Here is an 18,077-nt window from a genome sequence, read left to right as displayed (position 1 = left end):
AATTAGATAAATTAATTAACAATCACGATAAGTTGATAACTCAAGAGCCACCAGTTAATCAATTAAAGCCAAGAATATAAAAAGCTAAATAAAGCAATCATAAATCAGAAACACATCAAACTACGTTTAAACATAAATTCAAATCTAACATGGAAAGGTTTATAAGCTAAATTGAAAAGATAAATAACAATTAAAGTAATAAAATAAAATTAGAAAATAAATTAAAGGAACATTGAACCTGTGATGAAGAAAAAATAATCCTAAATCCTAAAACTAAGAGAAATCCTAATCCTAATCCTAAGAGAGAGGATAGAACCTCTCTCTCTAAAAACTACATCTAAAACTAAAAATTATGAATTATGAGCTGATGATTATGAATGAATGGATTCTTTCACTTTATAGCATCTAATCTGTGTTTTATGTGCTGAAAACTGGCTCAAAAACAGCCCAGAAATCGTTGGAAAAGAAATCTGCCACGCTGATTTTCGTCACTGCGACGCGTCCGCGTGGAGCACGCGTTCGCATAACCTAGCGTCAGAGAAACTATAAAGTATTATATATCAAATCGAAGCCCCGGACGTTAGCTTTCCAACGCAACTAAAACCGTATCGTTTGGACCTCTGTAGCTCAAGTTATGACTGTTTGAGTGCGAAGAGGTTAGGCTGGACAGCTTTGCAGTTCCTTCAACTTCTTGTATTCCTTCCACTTTTGCATGCTTCCTTTCCATCCTCCAAGCCATTCCTGCCCTGTAATCTCTGAAAGTACTTAACACACATATCAAGGCATCGAGTGGTAATAAGAGATGATTAATATTAGCAATTTAAAGACCAAAGAAGCATGTTTTCAATCATAGCACAAAATTCGGAAGGAAAATGTAAAATATGCGATTTCTATGAATAAGCGTGAGAATAATGGAAAAAAATCACTCAATTTAGCACAAGATAAACCATAAAATAGTGGTTTATCAGCCTCATCATACATGTTATATTCTCATAATAAATATGTTACTAGTGTCATTTATACTAGTAGCTCAGAAAATAATTTTTAGAGATGTTTTTACGAGTGTTCCGATACATCTAGTTTTAGTAGTTATACACCTGAGATATTTTAATATTATTTTAATCCACCTCGAAGCCAACCAATCACAACTCACCTTACACCCCCAAGACCTCCAAGGCTGTCTCATTTCATCATTTTGGCCGAAAATAACAAGAGAGAAAAGAGAGAAACTTTCATGAACACTTAATCTTCAAAGCTTGATTTATTCTGAACTAAAACTCAAATCAAAATTCCAATTTCACCAAAATGATTCTCTCTTCTTCCTCTACATAACCATATAACTTATCAAGGATGGAAATAAGGTGAGATGGCTGTCTCCCTCCCTCTTCAATTCGGTTTTCAAGGAAACATGCTTAAACAAGTGTTTTCTTGATGTTCTTCCTTAGATCTCTTGCTTAGCTTGACTTGTGGGCCAAAGATCTTTGATTTCCTGCACGTTTAAGGTGAGGATAACCTTTTTAGATGCTGCTGAAGTTTGTTTAGTTGATGGTTTAGAGTTTTAAAGTTGTTCTTGATGTGTTTTAGGAGGAAAAAGTGCTTTAAGAACACTTTAAAGAGTAACTGGATTTGGAGTAGCAAATCAAGGTAGGGTTTGACGAATTTAATCTTGATTGATTGTGTTTGAGTTGTGTGATTATGATATGGTTTGGCTGTGCTTAAAATTGATGATTTATATGAGTGATTCTTGTTGAAATTTTGGTGAAAATTTGATGAAATTTGATGATATTCAACTTTGAAATTATGTTCTTTATGGCTGCTGGAAAAACATACCCTAGAGCCTAAATTGGGGTTCAATTTGTGTTGAAATCATGTAGAAAAGATTGGTTTTAGTGGCTGCTAATTTATTATGAATTATGGTAAAAATCGGTTACTGAAAAGACTAAAAAACGGGTAAAAACAGAGAAAGAATCAGATGAATTTCCGAAGAACATGAAGATTACTTTGAGTGTGGTGAAGAACATTGAAGAACACCTTTTAGATCTTAGAAAGGGCAAGGAAGTAATTATTTTGGTGTTTGAGGGGTTATTTTGTAATTTCTGAAAGTTAGGGTAGTTAAAGTAGAAATATTAAAAGTTACCAGGGTAAAAAGTTAATTTTAAAGGTTAAAAGGTAAAGGCAAGGTAATTTTAGAAAATTTAGTAATAAAATAATAAATAATAATAAAATATTAAATAATAATATTTAATTAAAATTAATATTTTAGTAAAAATAATAAAATAATGCGAAAAAGACAGTTTTCTGTAAAAGCTTTAGAAAGATAAAAAGAAAGAAGAGATAAAAATCAAAGAAAAAGTCTGTAAAGTTTTAACGACAGAAAAACAGACAGAGACTAGTGAACGAACTAGGACAACTTAGTTAGTACTTGAGTTGCGACTAGGGTTAGGTATTATATGAAAAGTTAAATTGTTTCAGTATAGACTTAATGAACTTATATCTAGGGCAGGCTAGCTATTCATACGAAATTTACATAAGCTTTAAATACATACGTTAAGCAGAAAAATCAGAGTAGAGTAAAGAAACATAGAGCACAGAGTAACCAGAGTAAAGTAAAGAGATAAAGAGAAAAAGAGTGATATAGATACAGAAGAAAGAGTAATCAGAGAAAAGTAAAGAGATACAGAGAACAGAGTAACCAGAGCAGAGTAAAGAGATACAGCGAAAAGAGAAACCAGAACAGAGTAAAGAGATATAAAGAGAAGAGTAATATAATAAAGAGATATTTATATATATATATTAGTTGGTTGATGCAACCCAGAGCTATATTTATATATATATTAGTTGCTTGACGCAACCCAGAGCTATATTTAATACATATTAGTTGTTTAATGCAACCTAGAGCTATATTTATATATATACTAGTTGCTTGAAGCAACCCAGAGCTATATTTATATATATATTAGTTGCTTGACGCAACCCAGAGCTATATTTAACACATATTAGTTGCTTGATGCAACCCAGAGTTTCTGTAGGGATACTAAGTTACCTACAACCATTTTCTGATTCCCCAGAGCAGAGTAGAGTTTCATGCCTTAAGCAGAGGCCGTCTCGAATGAGCGGATATTACTATCCTTTAGGAACGGAAAATCGTATCTGGGAAATCGGGATTACTCGTAACCGGATAAATGTCAGGATTGCGGGTAGCCAACCGACACTTGAGCTCATGGCCTGCGCTAGGGCTAGACATGCATCATTTTGTCTGCGCATCATTCTTTGTTGCATTCCTTTCTATGTGTGATCTATTTCCTTATGTTTGTTTGCTTGTATGCTATTTCTGTGTTACATTTTCTTGTATTCTTTTGTTTGTGTTATGCTTTCTGTTGTCTCTACTTTCTCTTTCTATCTTTATCTTCTGTTTACTGCTTCGCTATATTCTGTTATTCGTCTACTCATCGACACCGTGTAAATGAACGTAACTAATAACCCCGGCCCTACTAAGAACTCCCCAGTTCTTACCCCCTTCTCTCCCTTCCTCCCCTTCAGATGGAATCGGGCGTGATATTCTATGAAGTCGATGACCTATACATTTACGAGGATCCAGTGTACTATGGTTACTACATTCTGAGTGCGGAGCTTCGTATGAGACGTTATATGTTACAAAACCGTCCCTTCCAACATCCTTTGTGTAGTCCGCTTTTTGATCCTAATGATCCCTACGACTTTCCCTTATCCTGGTTACACCCTGATGCACCTGGACATCCTTTTCCCGATGATCATGGACACTCTATACCAGCTCAACCCTTGAATGAGGTGGCACCTGAGCCTATCATTCCTAATGAGCCCGAGATAGCTGGAGAGTACGTACATGTGATTCTACCAGAGTGGGACCTTCCCCCTGAGCTATTCTTAGACTTTCCACAACCTACTGAGTCGGCACTACCGGATGACGGGGTAGCTCCGATATACGCGAACGGACCTGTGCTCGCGAATGATTTTGTACATAGTGACAGCAGTATTTCTGGTGGATCTTAGCGTATAGCTGTAGCCGCAAACGATGAGGAGGAGGAGGATCCCTGAGATAGAGATAGAGCAGAATGAGGAGATGGGTGAGCCTCACGACGATCTTTTGAACGGCCACATGTAGATATAGTTTGACAGCCGTAGGGGTATTCTTTTGATGACACTCTAGTCTGACATTATCTATTAGTTAGTCTCTCACTTGTGTTAGTACACCCGAGAGCTAGGAGCTATATAGTGGTTAGGCTATCCTAGGCGCCAGTTTAGCGGCTTTTTGTATAGGCCAGGCCCTGGGAGTGTCATGTATATATTAGCTACGTAGGTTGACGAGGATGTAAACTGACTTGATCTTGTGTAAAAGCTACATGTTTTGTTATATTGTACATGACGTATATTATCTGCTATATTTCTATATTTCTCTATGCTTGCTTTTATTGCTCTCAATGTATGCTTGTTTATTTTTACATTATCATCTGCAGCAAATAAAAAAAAAATTACTCATAAAATTGGCAACGTTCTAACAAGGCACATGCTCATATATTAAATAATAGATAATAGTTAGGAAGGACAAGTTAGTCACACTTAGCTTCTTGTATGACCATCGCATACTGGGAATTGGGTCATTACAAAATTGCTAGTGAAATCTGTGTGGTGAACACGGAGTGGGTAGGAGATGCTGACAACAAGTACAAATACTTGAGAAGGGGAGATCTCACTCCTGAAGCAAAAGGGTGGTATGAACTAATAAAGAGATCGATCTTAGGCACAGTGAACACTTCAGAGGTCACAAAAAAAAGAGCTATCATGTTATACTGTATAATAATGGGAGGAGAAGTGAAGGTTCACGAGCTGATTGCAAGTGATATTCAAAGGATTGCCGAGAAGAGTTCAGCTAAAGCTTGGCTACACTACCCAAGTACCATTATGCGGCTATGCAGGAAGGCTAAAGTACCAATGGAGGATGCAAATCCAACATCGTTGAATCCAGGCATACCTGTAACCTTCGAGAGGATGATGATTGTCACAGAGGCACAACAGAGTCGAAGGCTACAAAAAGGGAGAAGAAGAGAAGAACCACAAGAAGAACCACAAGGAGAACAAGAAGAACAGCAACAATTCCAACCACAGAACAACATGGACATGGTTCAGATGCAAGAGGCAATTGAGAGGTTGTCACAACAATGCATGGGGATTCAAGAGAAGCAGGAAGAATTCCATTCACAGTACACAAGGTCTCAACAAAGACAAGAGGAGCTTCAGTTGAGGATGATAAGTCAACAAAGGGATTATGAGTCACGATCCTTAGTGATGCAATAGGAACAAGCTTTCCAATTTCATGAATCATTTGACCAGTTGACCCAACTGCAAGCTGAGAACATGAGAGCTTTCAAATAATTCACAACCCTTCAGGATGCAAGGTATGGAGTTCAAGCTGACTATAACATAAATGGCCAAATAAAGTTGAGCTACATTGCGGATCATCTACACAATATGGAACCAGCATTTCCTACTTATGATGAATACTTCAAGGGGAGGAATGAAAGAGAACTAGAAAAAGCATTATTCCTTGAAGACAGAGTAAAAGAGACAATGAAGAAAGTTAGATTCTGGCAAAAGCTAACAGGCAGGGGCAAGGGAGAAACCAGCAAACAAGCAAGTGAGAAGAAAAAGAAAGACAAACGAAAGGTGGAATTGCTCTTTGCTTATCACATTCAATAAAGAAAGAGCATGCTTGTTTAGTTGATAGTCTTTTTATTTTAATAGTTTTTACATCCTGTCTGTTTAACTTTGCAATAAGTAGGCTAGCCTAAGTGTGTTCTTGTGTTTATTCACTTTCACTTAATTGAATGCATGCTTTGTCTCCTATGCCTTTTTAATTCAATAAAAGAGAAATGTTTGAATTAGGAAGTAAATATCCAATGTTGCACAAGTTAGAATGAAAGTTAGTGGTGGTATTTGTTGATTTAATGCATGGCTCATGAAATAAATGCTGCATAATGATATGTTCTTTGAAGAATGAACTAGTTTGCTATTATAAAGGCTTGTATCATTAAAAACCCCTTGAAAATGAAATAAAACAGAAAGAAAAAGAAAGAGAAAAAGCCAAGAGTGGCAAAGAAAATAAACAATAAGGCTAGGCACCAATAGCTTGGACCCTAGGACACATGCCTGTGGTGTTTTTGTACTAGGATATGCTTGGACAAGTAAGTTCTGAGGAGTATTTCAAAACTTGGCCACTTAGATCAACTGATTTGGGATTGCCAACTGAAAGTCCACAATAAAGAGCAACCTAGCTACATAACACTTAGTTATCCAAAGAGATGCTGGGCATCAATGATCCTAGGAAGAAAAGGGTAAGCCATGTGTCTGTGGTGAAGAAATGTTGAGCAAAATAAAGCCAAAGGCTGCTGTAATATTTGCCACCAAGCCTTCCAAGAATAATAAGCTCTCTGAGCAAAACAAAGAAGGAAAAGTTAGCAAGGGAACAAGCAAAAGTAAAGCTTTATAGCAGCAAACTTAGTGAACCTTTAAGGAAACATCTCTTATGTAATAGCAAGCAATACATGAACCACCATTGTCTGCATAAAAATCCCATGGACTGAATTCAACTATATGCTGAATAAGGATATGCACACTTCTCTGTTTCATGTCATTTTCTCTTATGTTTGATGCTTGCTTGGGGACAAGCAAGATTTAAGTTTGGTGTTGTGATGCCAAGGCATCTTAGCCTAGTTTTACTAGCCTTTTTCCTTTGTTTTTAATAGATTTTATACACTTTCTTGAATTACAAGTAAGCCATTTGGGTAGAAATTCATGTGTATTTGGATTCAATCAACCATGAGTAAATTGATGCATTTTTATGAGGTTTTGTACTATAATTGCTTATATGTCAAGGATGATAAGAAGTCTCATGATTTTAGCATAACTTTGATGCATTTGTTGATTGATGACAGGTGACCAAAAGGCTTGGAGGAAGGTTGAAGAAAGGGGATGGCAGCAATTGAAATGAAGGCAGCAAAGCCACTTTGGAAAGAGCCCACGTTTGTGCCAACGTTTGCCTCAAACTTGAGGTCAAACGTTGGCTTAAGAAGAACCCTGGAGAAGCCAAAGTTTACGCCAACGTTTGCCTCAAACTTGAGGTCAAACGTTGGCTTAAAAACAAGCCCTGGAGAAGCCAAAGTTTGTGCCAATGTTTGCCTCAAACTTGAGGTCAAACGTTAGCTCAAAAACTAACCCTGGAGGAAGCAACGTTTACGCCAATGTTTGCCTCAAACTTGAGGTCAAACGTTGGCTCACAAATACATCAGGGGAGGACTTAACGTTTGCGCCAATGTTTGCCTCAAACTTGAGGTCAAACATTGGCTGAAAACTACACCAGGGGGACTTAATGTTTGTGCCAACGTTTGCCTCAAACTTGAGGTCAAACGTTGGCTGCAAAATGGCCTTGGAGGGAGCATGTTTGAGCTCACGTTTGACCTCAAACATGAACTCAAACGTGAGTGACAGAAAAGACACCGTTCTGCATAACGCCAACACGCCAACGTTTGAGTCAACGTTTGCCTCAAACGTTGACTCAAACTTGAATACTCCAATGTCCAAATTGCAAATGGATTTCTTCTCAAGTCCAAGAGCAATCAACTGAGGCTATCTTCAATTCAATTCCATCAAGGCCAAGGCCCAAATTCAAGGCTTAATAATCAATAGAAGAAAGTGTATAAATAGAAGTTAGTTTGATTTAGACAGAACTTTTTGGAACTTGGAACTTTACTTTTGTATTTTTCACTTCTGTTAGAATTTTGAATTGTAATTTGGAGAGCTTTTATTCGGATCTTGGAGAATTGGGAGGGGAATTGAGTTTTCTTCTCCTCTGGGTTTTCTATTTTCTTTTCTGCAAAGCTTGTTTGAGTCTTGGGTGTGGAGAATTGAGGAAATTCTATCTCAATCTCACCTTGAGATCTCTTTGTTTCTTTCTCTGCATAATTCAGATTTAGTGATTTGAATTCAAGTTTCTCTACTATTTTGAATTTTAATTTGTTTGCAATTGCTTTCAGAATTGGATCAAGGAAGGTAGTGAGATCTAGACTTAGTTTTCTAGTCTCTTGACCCCTGAGATCTGGATTTTCCTTTTAATTCTTTTGTTGAATGCTTCTTCAAGCTAATTTACCTTCTTGTTAGAGATCTATCTCAATTCAATTCATTGTTTACTCTTCTGTCCACTGCAATTTACTTTTCTTTATTTAAATTTCTGCAATCCCAATTCCCAATTCCTTTTATAATTCAAGCAATTTACATTTCTTGCACTTTAAGCTTCAGTCATTTACATTTCTTGCAATTCAAGTTTCTGCAATTTACATTACTTGCACTTTAAGATTCAGCTTCTTTACTTTCTTTACTCTTTAGTTTACTGCAATTCTTCCCTCTCCCTTTACAATTCATGCAATTTAGTTTCTGTCAATTACAAATCACTCAAATCAACTCTTGTTCGCTTGACTAAATCAACAACTAAACTAAAATTGCTCAATCCTTCAATCCCTGTGGGATCGACCTCATTCACATGAGTTATTATTACTTGATGCGACCCGGTACACTTGCCGGTGAGTTTTGTGTTGGATCGTGTTCCATACATCACCTGTCCTATTGGCTGTGATATCACATTGTCGGTTCAACTGCCAACCCGCCACATCTCCATGGAGATGTCGCCCTTCGGAATCATCATTGGGAACCCTCGAGATATAGTGCTCGGATCACTGCCCAGGGTTTTGCGCCTGCACGCTCTATTGATTCGAAGGGATGCGAGCGGGATACTCTTGCCATAGACCTCACATCTCAATTCAAGCGGGACAAACCACTGCCCTTACGCTGCCGCTGCTACCTCAATGGGCAGGATCCAACCGCCGTCCCTGCCGGGTGCATAGCGTCTCATAATCTCAATTTAAAACAATAGTTCAGTGGTTTTGCATAAAACATTTTCAATACAACAATGATTCATCGTTGCACATTTGAGTCCTCAACTCATCTCAACCACTGTCACATCAACATTTCCATTTCTGAGTCCTTGACTCATCACAACTACTGTCAATTCACTTTTCCATTTCCGAGTCCTCGACTCATCATGACTACTGTCAATTCACATTTTCATTTCCGAGTCCTCGAATCATTAGTTCTCATCTCATATATCAATCATTCTTCACATACCGTCAAACACATCCTCAGTACACCCGGAACCTAAACCTCTGTTTCCTAATTTTTCATAATAATCATCAACTAAAACCCTTAGGTTATTTCCCATGTTCTCATGTCCAAAATTAAGCCCAAAAGTCTCAAAATGGTGTCATAGAAGCTCACAATCTCTTTGGGAAGATAGAATAGTTCAAAACAAAGTTAAATTTGAGAAACAGGATGTGTGTGCACGCCCTGGAGAAGTTTTAAAACGTGTGCGTACGCATAGAGGTGTGTGTACGCACAGGTGCCAAAATTCACAATATCTGTTCGATCGCACAACCTGTGCCAGTGCCCTCAATAGACTGACCTTCCCAATGTGTTCGTGCGCACAGGGCTGTGCGTATGCACAGGTTGCAATTCCTCATTGGGTATGTGCGCGCACAAGCTATGTTAGCGCTGTAAACAGATTGCCTGCCTCTGCGTGTGCATACGCACAGGTCTGTGCATGCGCATAGGCTAAAATTTTTGCAGAGGTGTGCGTGCACACATACTAGAAATCATAAAATTCTGCAACTTTGCAGAATTTCATATTTTAACACCAAACTTCGATTGATCATAACTTCCTCTACAAAATTCCAAATTTTACAAACTTTATATTGATTCGAAGGATTTTTAATAAGCTTTAATTCCAAACAAATTTTAATCAATTTTGAAAACTGAGGCATGAGTTATGGTCAGACAAAGTTCACCCAAAACCAACTTTTGCCAAAATCCCCAATTCCTTGTAAAACACAACCAAAACCATACCAACCCATTCTAAACTCCATTTCTCATCAGAATTTACCCTTTGTGTCATATTACACCAACTTACCATATTTTCCTTCACATATTATTCTGAACCTCAATATCACATATATCATCTTTTAATCAATCATCTTTCATATTTTGCAACCACATTACCATTTCATCAATCCCAACATCACACATATTATCACCATTCACTTTTCAATTCACAAAATCAATCATCATCATCATATCATCATCAATCCATAATAAATCATCATATATCAATATTCAACAACTCATCAACCATTATAATTCAAACCTATCCTATAGGTCACTAGCCTAAGTGTCCATGAATATTATATACTACATAGAGGAAACCAAAACCATACCTTGGCCGATTCCCAATATGCTCTCAACCCAAATTTGAGCACAAACTAGGCTTCCAACCACAAGCAAGCCTCCAATATAACTTCAACAGGCACCAACAAGCTCCAAACTCACAACTTCAAGCTATAACACACATAATTCACAATAATTCAACCTAGGGCTCATCAAAATTGAAATTTCACAAGAGTTCAATGCCTCTTACTGATGTCAGGGAATTTTGGCCAGTTTCACTGACCTTTTCTTTACTGTTTTTAGGATAGTTTCATGCATTTCCTTAGGAAATAAGCTAGTTTTGGGTAGATATTCACTTACATCTTGATTCAAGCATACATTGTGCACTTTACATGATTTCATGAGGATTTTGCATGAATTTAAGGACAAATTGGATGTTGCATTTCCCATGACTTGGACTAGAACTTTGATGCACTTTATTGCTTGATTTCAGGACAAAGGAAGCAAAGAAAAACCACATTAGTGGCTACGTTAGTTACACTAACGTTAACACTAACGTGGAATAGGAGTAACTTGCAAAGTTAATGAGAAAAGTGATTGCCAATAACGTTCTCGAAGCCATCATTGGAGCCAACGTTAGTGACACTTAACATTATCACTAACGTTGGACCAAGCTCATGAGTGGCCACGTTAGTCACCACGTTAACTTAGTTAACGTGGCCTCTAACGCTAAGAAGAAAGGGGGGAAGCCAACGTTAGTGATATTCAACATTATCACTAACATTGGCCAAGTCACACTAGGCCACGTTAACCTAGTTAACGTGGAAGCTAATGTGAGGAAACAAGGTGGTCGACAACGTTAGTGACACTAAACATTGTCACTAACGTTGGAAGGAACCCATACAAGCCCCAATGAGCCACGTTAACTTCCACGTTAAAGAAGAGAGGTGACACCAACGTTAGTGACACCCAACATTGTCACTAACGTTGGAAGGAGCCCACACATGCCACCATGAGCCACGTTAACTCCCACGTTAACTTAGTTAACGTGGAAGCTAACGTGGATAAGGGAATGTTGAACCAACGTTAGTGACACTCAACTTTGTCACTAACGTTGGAGATGGCTAGTATAGGCCACGTTAACCTAGTTAACGTGGACTCTAACGTGGGAGCTAAGGGGCACATTGGAACGTTAGTGACAATGTTAAGTGTCACTAACGTTCTCGAAGGTTGGCAAGCCTACGTTAAAAGAGCCACATTAACTAAGTTAATGTGGACTCTAACGTAGGGAAGGGGGAGGCTTCTCAACGTTATTGGGAAAGTTGAGTCTCAATAACGTGCACAAAAGACAAAGAGGCAACGTTAGTGGCAACGTTTGTGCCACTAACGTTGAGGTTAACGTGGCTCTTACTTGGGTAAGGAACGTTAGTGAAAAATTTGAATGTCACTAACGTTCTCGAACCCATATTTTCACTAAACGTTAACACCACTAACGTCCTGAGCAAAAGTCTCTGCCCACTTCACAATTTCTCTCTGCAAGTAAAGCCAAGCCCAATGAAGAAGATAACTGCTTCAAACTCAAGATCCAAAGGCCCAGACCCAAGACTTGAAGAACCAACTAGAAGAGTAGAAGAGTAGTATATATAGGAGTAGCTTTGAATTAAAAGGGGAGTTGGAAAATATAGGGAGCCTCTGGGCATAAAATTACTCTCTGTATTTACTTTCTCTGCACTTCTAGTTTCATTATGTATTCTCCATCTTTGTTTTCATTTTCTAGAGCTATGAACAACTAAACCCCTTTCATTGGGTTAGGGAGCTCTGTTGTAATTTGATGGATCAATACTAGTTATCATTATTCTTCTTCTATCTTTTCTCTTGATTTTACTTGAAAGCTTTCGATCTTCATCCAATTGGGTAGTTATCTTGGAAAAGAAGCTATTCATACTTGGATCTCTTCTGAACCTTGAAAGAGGAATGAAGAGATCAAGCTAGAAATGCTTTCTCATGCTGGACCAAATTGGGTTTGGATGGATATGTGACTATAATCCTCTCAACACTTGATTTGGAAAATGCATGTGGTATAATCAGTGACCATACTTCATCTCTTCTCATGAGCAATTGACCAAGGAATTGGCTATTGATCAAGATTTGAGAGATTGAATTACAAGAAATTGTAATTCAATCACTTAAGATTGCCAAGGAGATCAATGAGTGCATTGATTGAGGAAGAGATGTAAATGAAATTGATCCGGAGAATGCAACATCTCCTGAGCCCAATGAACTCCCCATTTCTGATCTTACCTATTCTCTTTATTTTCTGTTACTTACTTTTATGAGCAATTCCCCCATTCCCATTTACAATTCTGCAATTTACTTCAGTCATTTACTTTCAGTTCTTTAATTCTAGTATTTACTTTTTCTGTCATTTACCTTCCCGCCATTTTATTTTCTGTAATTCTAAACTCAAATTCTGGATTCGCTCAACTAGAACATTCCTCTAATTAAAGTTGCTTGATCAATCAATCCTTGTGGGATTCGACCTCACTCTATTGTGAGTTTTTACTTGACGATAAATTCGGTACAATTGCCGAAGGAAATTTGTTGCGAGACAAGTTTTTCGTGCATCACTTACCTTGTTCAACAGTTTTGGTAGCTAAAATCCAAGGCTAAGCAAGAGTTAGAGTGAACCTAAATACCCAAAAATCACAAAACCTCACTTAATCAAAAGCCCTAAACTCGAAATTTTGAAGGGAAGAACTGAGAGGGATTCAAGATTTTCTTACCAGTTTCTTAGGTGAATTTTCTAGAGCTCTTCACGAAGAACACGTAGCCACAAACGGTGCAGCAATCGGAGCTCCGTAGCTCAAGATATGAGCTTGAGAAGATGGAAGTGAATAGTGTTCATGGGGTTCTCTTCTCCTTCTCTTCTCAGCTGAGTGTGTAGTGTTTGGGTGTGGTTTGTGCTGAAATTGGTTCATTAATGAACCTTTTATATGTTGGGCTTGGGCCCAACTTGGACCCAGTCCAACCCGTTAACGTTTTTAGCCCGTTTGGCCCAACTTCGGGCCAAACCTTTAAAATTAACGCCCGGTTTTCGACTTCTATTATTTTTCTAAGATTTTTGACTGTTTTAACTTTTTCTCGCGCAGCACCAGGCAGACTTGAACTGGTTCGACCGGTTCAACTGCCGATTCATAGTTTTTCACGGTTTTTCGCAAAAAATTTATTTTCTGACTCAGAAAGACCTACTGATTCCAAAAATCATATTTAAATCCTCAAATACTCACTCTATTTTTTCAAAACCTAATTTGGGCAATATTAATTACTTAATTAAACTGGTAATTAAGCTCGGTTCTTACATCAAAACCTGATAACTACTTAGGTGGACCATGCTCCTCTGTGCTTTCGTCAAAACGAACACGATTTATTCTAAATCTATGATTTCTTCCCAAAAAACGTCTATGACCCATGAAGCACCATTTAGAACTATAACAGAGATAACAAGGAAAAGAATCAAAGTTACAAGTGGGACAAGCTAAACCAGTGTGTGTGTTCCAACTAGATAGCATACCTAACCCAAGAAAATCACTTATTGTCCCCATAAGAGTTGCATGAATTCTAAATGTGTTTCCGGATGATGAGTCAAAGGTCTCCACACCATCAATCCACAAATCTTTCAATTAATTTATAAGGGGCTGCAAGTACACATCTATCTTATTTCCCAGAGACTTCTTTCCTGGAATAACCATTGATAAGATGAAAGAAGTGTGTTTCATACACATCCAAGGTAGAAGATTGTATGGAATGAAGAATACAGGCCAAATGCTATTAGTAGAACTCAAGGCTCCGAAGGGATTAAAACCATCAAACCTCTTTCCCCCCATCGCGGTCCCCTCCTTCATCTCCGATCTGTTCTGTGGCGGCGCAGAGGCGGCGGTGCGACTGGGACTGGGTGCGGCTCCACCAACCTCGCGTGACAGAGGCGCAACTGCTGGCTCCAGGAACGGGACGATGACGCGGTGACCCCGACGGCGACTGGGCGCAGCCCACGGCTCCATGGATGGAGGCGACGCCGTGAGCTCCCATTCTTCTCTCCTCTGCCGCATAGCTTCTTCCCCCTTGCTCGGTAATGGTCCTCCCCGTGATGGCGGCGAACGGCGAGCAGCTCGGCGGTGACGGTGAGGTCCGCCGGCGCTAGCCCGCGCCTCTCTTCCTTCCCCTGCTTCCCTCTGCGTTCCTCGTTTTCTCCTGGCCCTTTTCTCTCTTTTTCTTCTCCTGGTAGCAGCTGTTGCTCCTGTAGTTAGGCGTGTGTGTGTGTTGGGTTCAGGGGAACCGGGTAACCGGGTAGGGTTTTTCAGGGTTAGGATTCATTTTCAAAAATTAGGATTAAGGGCATTTTAGTAATTTTACTTAAAAATAAGGATGATATTGTAATTAGAAATAAATTCTAACCCAACAATAATAATGTATAAAAATACTATTTACTCACCAATCTCACACTTTATTTTCAATAAAATGTCCAAATCAAATAATTTGAAATAATATAATTAATTTCTCTATTTTCCAAAATAGCAATATCAATATATTAAAATATTGATTATTTAGTCCATATCATATAAAATCCTTATTATTTCGTAACTATCAACTTTATAATTTAAATATAGAAAATAATCCAATAATTATAAAATTGGATAATAATCATAACTTATCTCAAATCCAATAAATCAAAGCTTGCCTTAATTACCTTTAATAAAATAATTTCTGAAATTAAGGCTATAAATAACTATATGATTTGAGACTTGATCATAATAAGACTTTTCAAAAGTTCTGGGTCTTACATCCTACCCACCTTATAAAAATTTTCGCCCTCGAAAATTGATACAGAATGAAAGAAATTCCATAACAGTTTACCCTTGAACACATTTACGGAAGAAGCAAAAATATCTCAAAATATAATCATAAATACGATTTTCAAATCCTTTGATTGTCATAAGCATAAGGATGTAAAGGTAGGAGTGATTGCAAAGCAAACGTTACAAGGTAGGCTCAATGCAAAAGATAACATGGGTCAATCATGTGATAGAAAGGCAAGGCATCAAAGGCTATCAAACATGATGGAGTTAAAACGACGTGCTCAGCATCCGCACACTAATCGCACATCAACCTCAAAGCTTCAACTTTCCAACTCCATCAAGCACTTTACAATCTTCATACTCGATCACAAGCCTGACAACCGCAAACCCATTCAAAAAGAACAAAACACCCACAACTCATACGTTGCACACCTACCGCTTCAACTTCTGTATACACATATCACACCTTAAGGAACTAACGCATCGCGCTACTACATCTACAAGTCGCACGTGATGTCAAAACAATTCTCGAGTCTACTCAGAAGGATACAAGATTTAAAGAGGAGAGTCAAATATCAAGGATAATACTCAAAGAGTTGAGAGAATGTATCCAGTTCCAGAATAACAAGGACACTCAAACAATGAAGTTTGCTAGACTCAATTCAATTGACAACTTCAAAGATAACCCTTGGATCAAAGAAGTTCAATAGGATCAATAGGAAGAAAACCAGCGCATCATTTTGAGACAACTCAAGCTGAGTTGAAGAAGCATAAGGTTTACAGAAGAGAATATTTCAAACCCAAGACAAAGCTCACAGAACTCAAGAGCACAAATAAAAGTACTTTCGAATACATTGTTCATAAAAGAATCGAAAACTTGCGGAAAAACCACTTCGCAGTCTGAAATAGAAGGTTAAGTAACAACATCCATCAAGAGAGTAACAAAAGCATAATCGTGTCTTTGCTTTAATACAAATTCATGTTGAAGTAGACTTTGTAGAGTTCTAAAACAAAATGCACACAAGTTTGACCAATAGCTAAAATATTTCCTCAAATATTTTAGAAAGATAATTAGATGCACAACTTAACCAAAAGCAGTTCATAAAAACTCGGAAGTAATCAAATGCTTGTTCAAAATTCTCAAAATTTCATATTCAAACAAGCATGTATAACATTTATAGCAAGTACGAAAGAGGAAGTTAAACTCTTTTTAGAAAAGAAACTCCGAGGTAAAAATTTGCTTACAATCTGGTAAGGAAATAAGTGGTGCGCTACAAACAAACCGGTTTCCACTAAACAAGGAAGCTTTTCAAAACTTCATTTAAAATAGCGCATGCCGATTTTTAAATTAACTTCATCAAAATTGAACAATGGTTTCAATCTCAATCAAGCAACAGAAAGTAAATTCCGTTTAATATTTCTTCAAAGAGAATTCAAAACTTCTTTAAAAGATTCAAAACAAGACTCTAAAAGTGTTCTTAAAATCACCATCTCAGAAGAACATTCAAGAAGTTCAAGATGTACTAAAAAGGAGTCAAGCCATACTAGAAAGGATCTCAAATTAAAATAGTCCAAACAAGACCCACTAGACATGAAACATCAAACAAATTTTAAATTGATCCAAAAGAATACAAAAGTCATAGAAAAAGACAACTCAATCATTAGTAATTTCTCAAGGATAAATCTTTGACTAAAAACTCTTGTAAAGACAATGAGAATAAATGATGCACTATTTTGAAATGAATCAAACTAACTCAAATAAGAATGAGATTCACAAGGTTGGAAAAACCTAGATCAATAGTAATGCTCACAAGATGTAAGAGATCAGTTAAAAACAAGGTCAAGCATGACATTCGTGGAGATGGAAAGCTTAAGAGAGAATGAGTTCGTTCATAAGAAGAAAGCCATGAGTCTAACATTTTCAAAAGAACAACAATGGCATAAACCATGTAGTATGCTAAATCAGACTCAAATCAAAATGAACTAAGTAAAGTTTATCAAATGAAACTCAACCCGGATAAAAGCGAGAAATGCCCTTTCTTTCCAGAATTTTGAAAAATACCCCAAATACATAATCAAATGAAGACGTGCATTAGAACTATAGTAAAATTACTAGAAAGTCAAATTGTATTTAAAGTAAGTGCAATTCCGTAAACCAGTAAAAGTACAGACGAGGCATTAGAAATAAATAGTTGTTAAACTGTATAAGAAATCTCAAGTTTCATATATAGGTAAGTATACATCTATCCAACAGCAACTTTATAAAAATCTCAAAATTGTCTGTAATTCACTGTCAAATAAGAGGAAAACTGAATCAACAAGTTCTCTAAGAATGAACACGGAACCCGGAGTTAAAAGTCACAGCACATTAAGACAAGTTCAAGACTATATCAAAGAATACTTGAATCAAGAAGAACTCAAACAGAGAAAGGTAGATACAACAAGGATTCCAAACAAGCATATGCAATTGAGATCAAACAAGAATGCATATGAATAGAGAAATAGAGTTGAAAACGCAAGCTACTTTTCAAGAGGATTAACAAACAAGAACTTCAAATTAGGACATGAAGGAACAGGTCGACTCGAACAGAATTCAAGACACACAACTGAATAGCCTCGAGAAATAGTTTCCAACGTTCCCAAAACTCGCGATTCGCTTTACTCGAAACTCATATATCATCTATGATAACCCATCAGTGCTTCCATATACATAATTCACTAGTATTAAGCCGGCCAAACTTAATACCAAGAATCATGCAATGCAAGACTAACAGCGTTAATCAATAGACTGTCATGTGCATAAAGCTCTAATTCTCGTCTTTCGACAAGACCTAATACATGACAAACGCTCAGAGCATGCAATTGAAGCATAGTCAGTCCATTCCTCAGGCTCTACAGGAAGAACTGCTCTGATACCATAAT

Source organism: Arachis ipaensis, chromosome B1 (genome assembly GCF_059453495.1).
Source record: "Arachis ipaensis isolate K30076 ecotype BB chromosome B1, ASM5945349v1, whole genome shotgun sequence".
Lineage (NCBI taxonomy): Eukaryota > Viridiplantae > Streptophyta > Magnoliopsida > Fabales > Fabaceae > Arachis > Arachis ipaensis.
The sequence above is the reverse complement of the archived record's forward strand: the minus strand, read 5'-3'. Positions refer to the sequence as shown.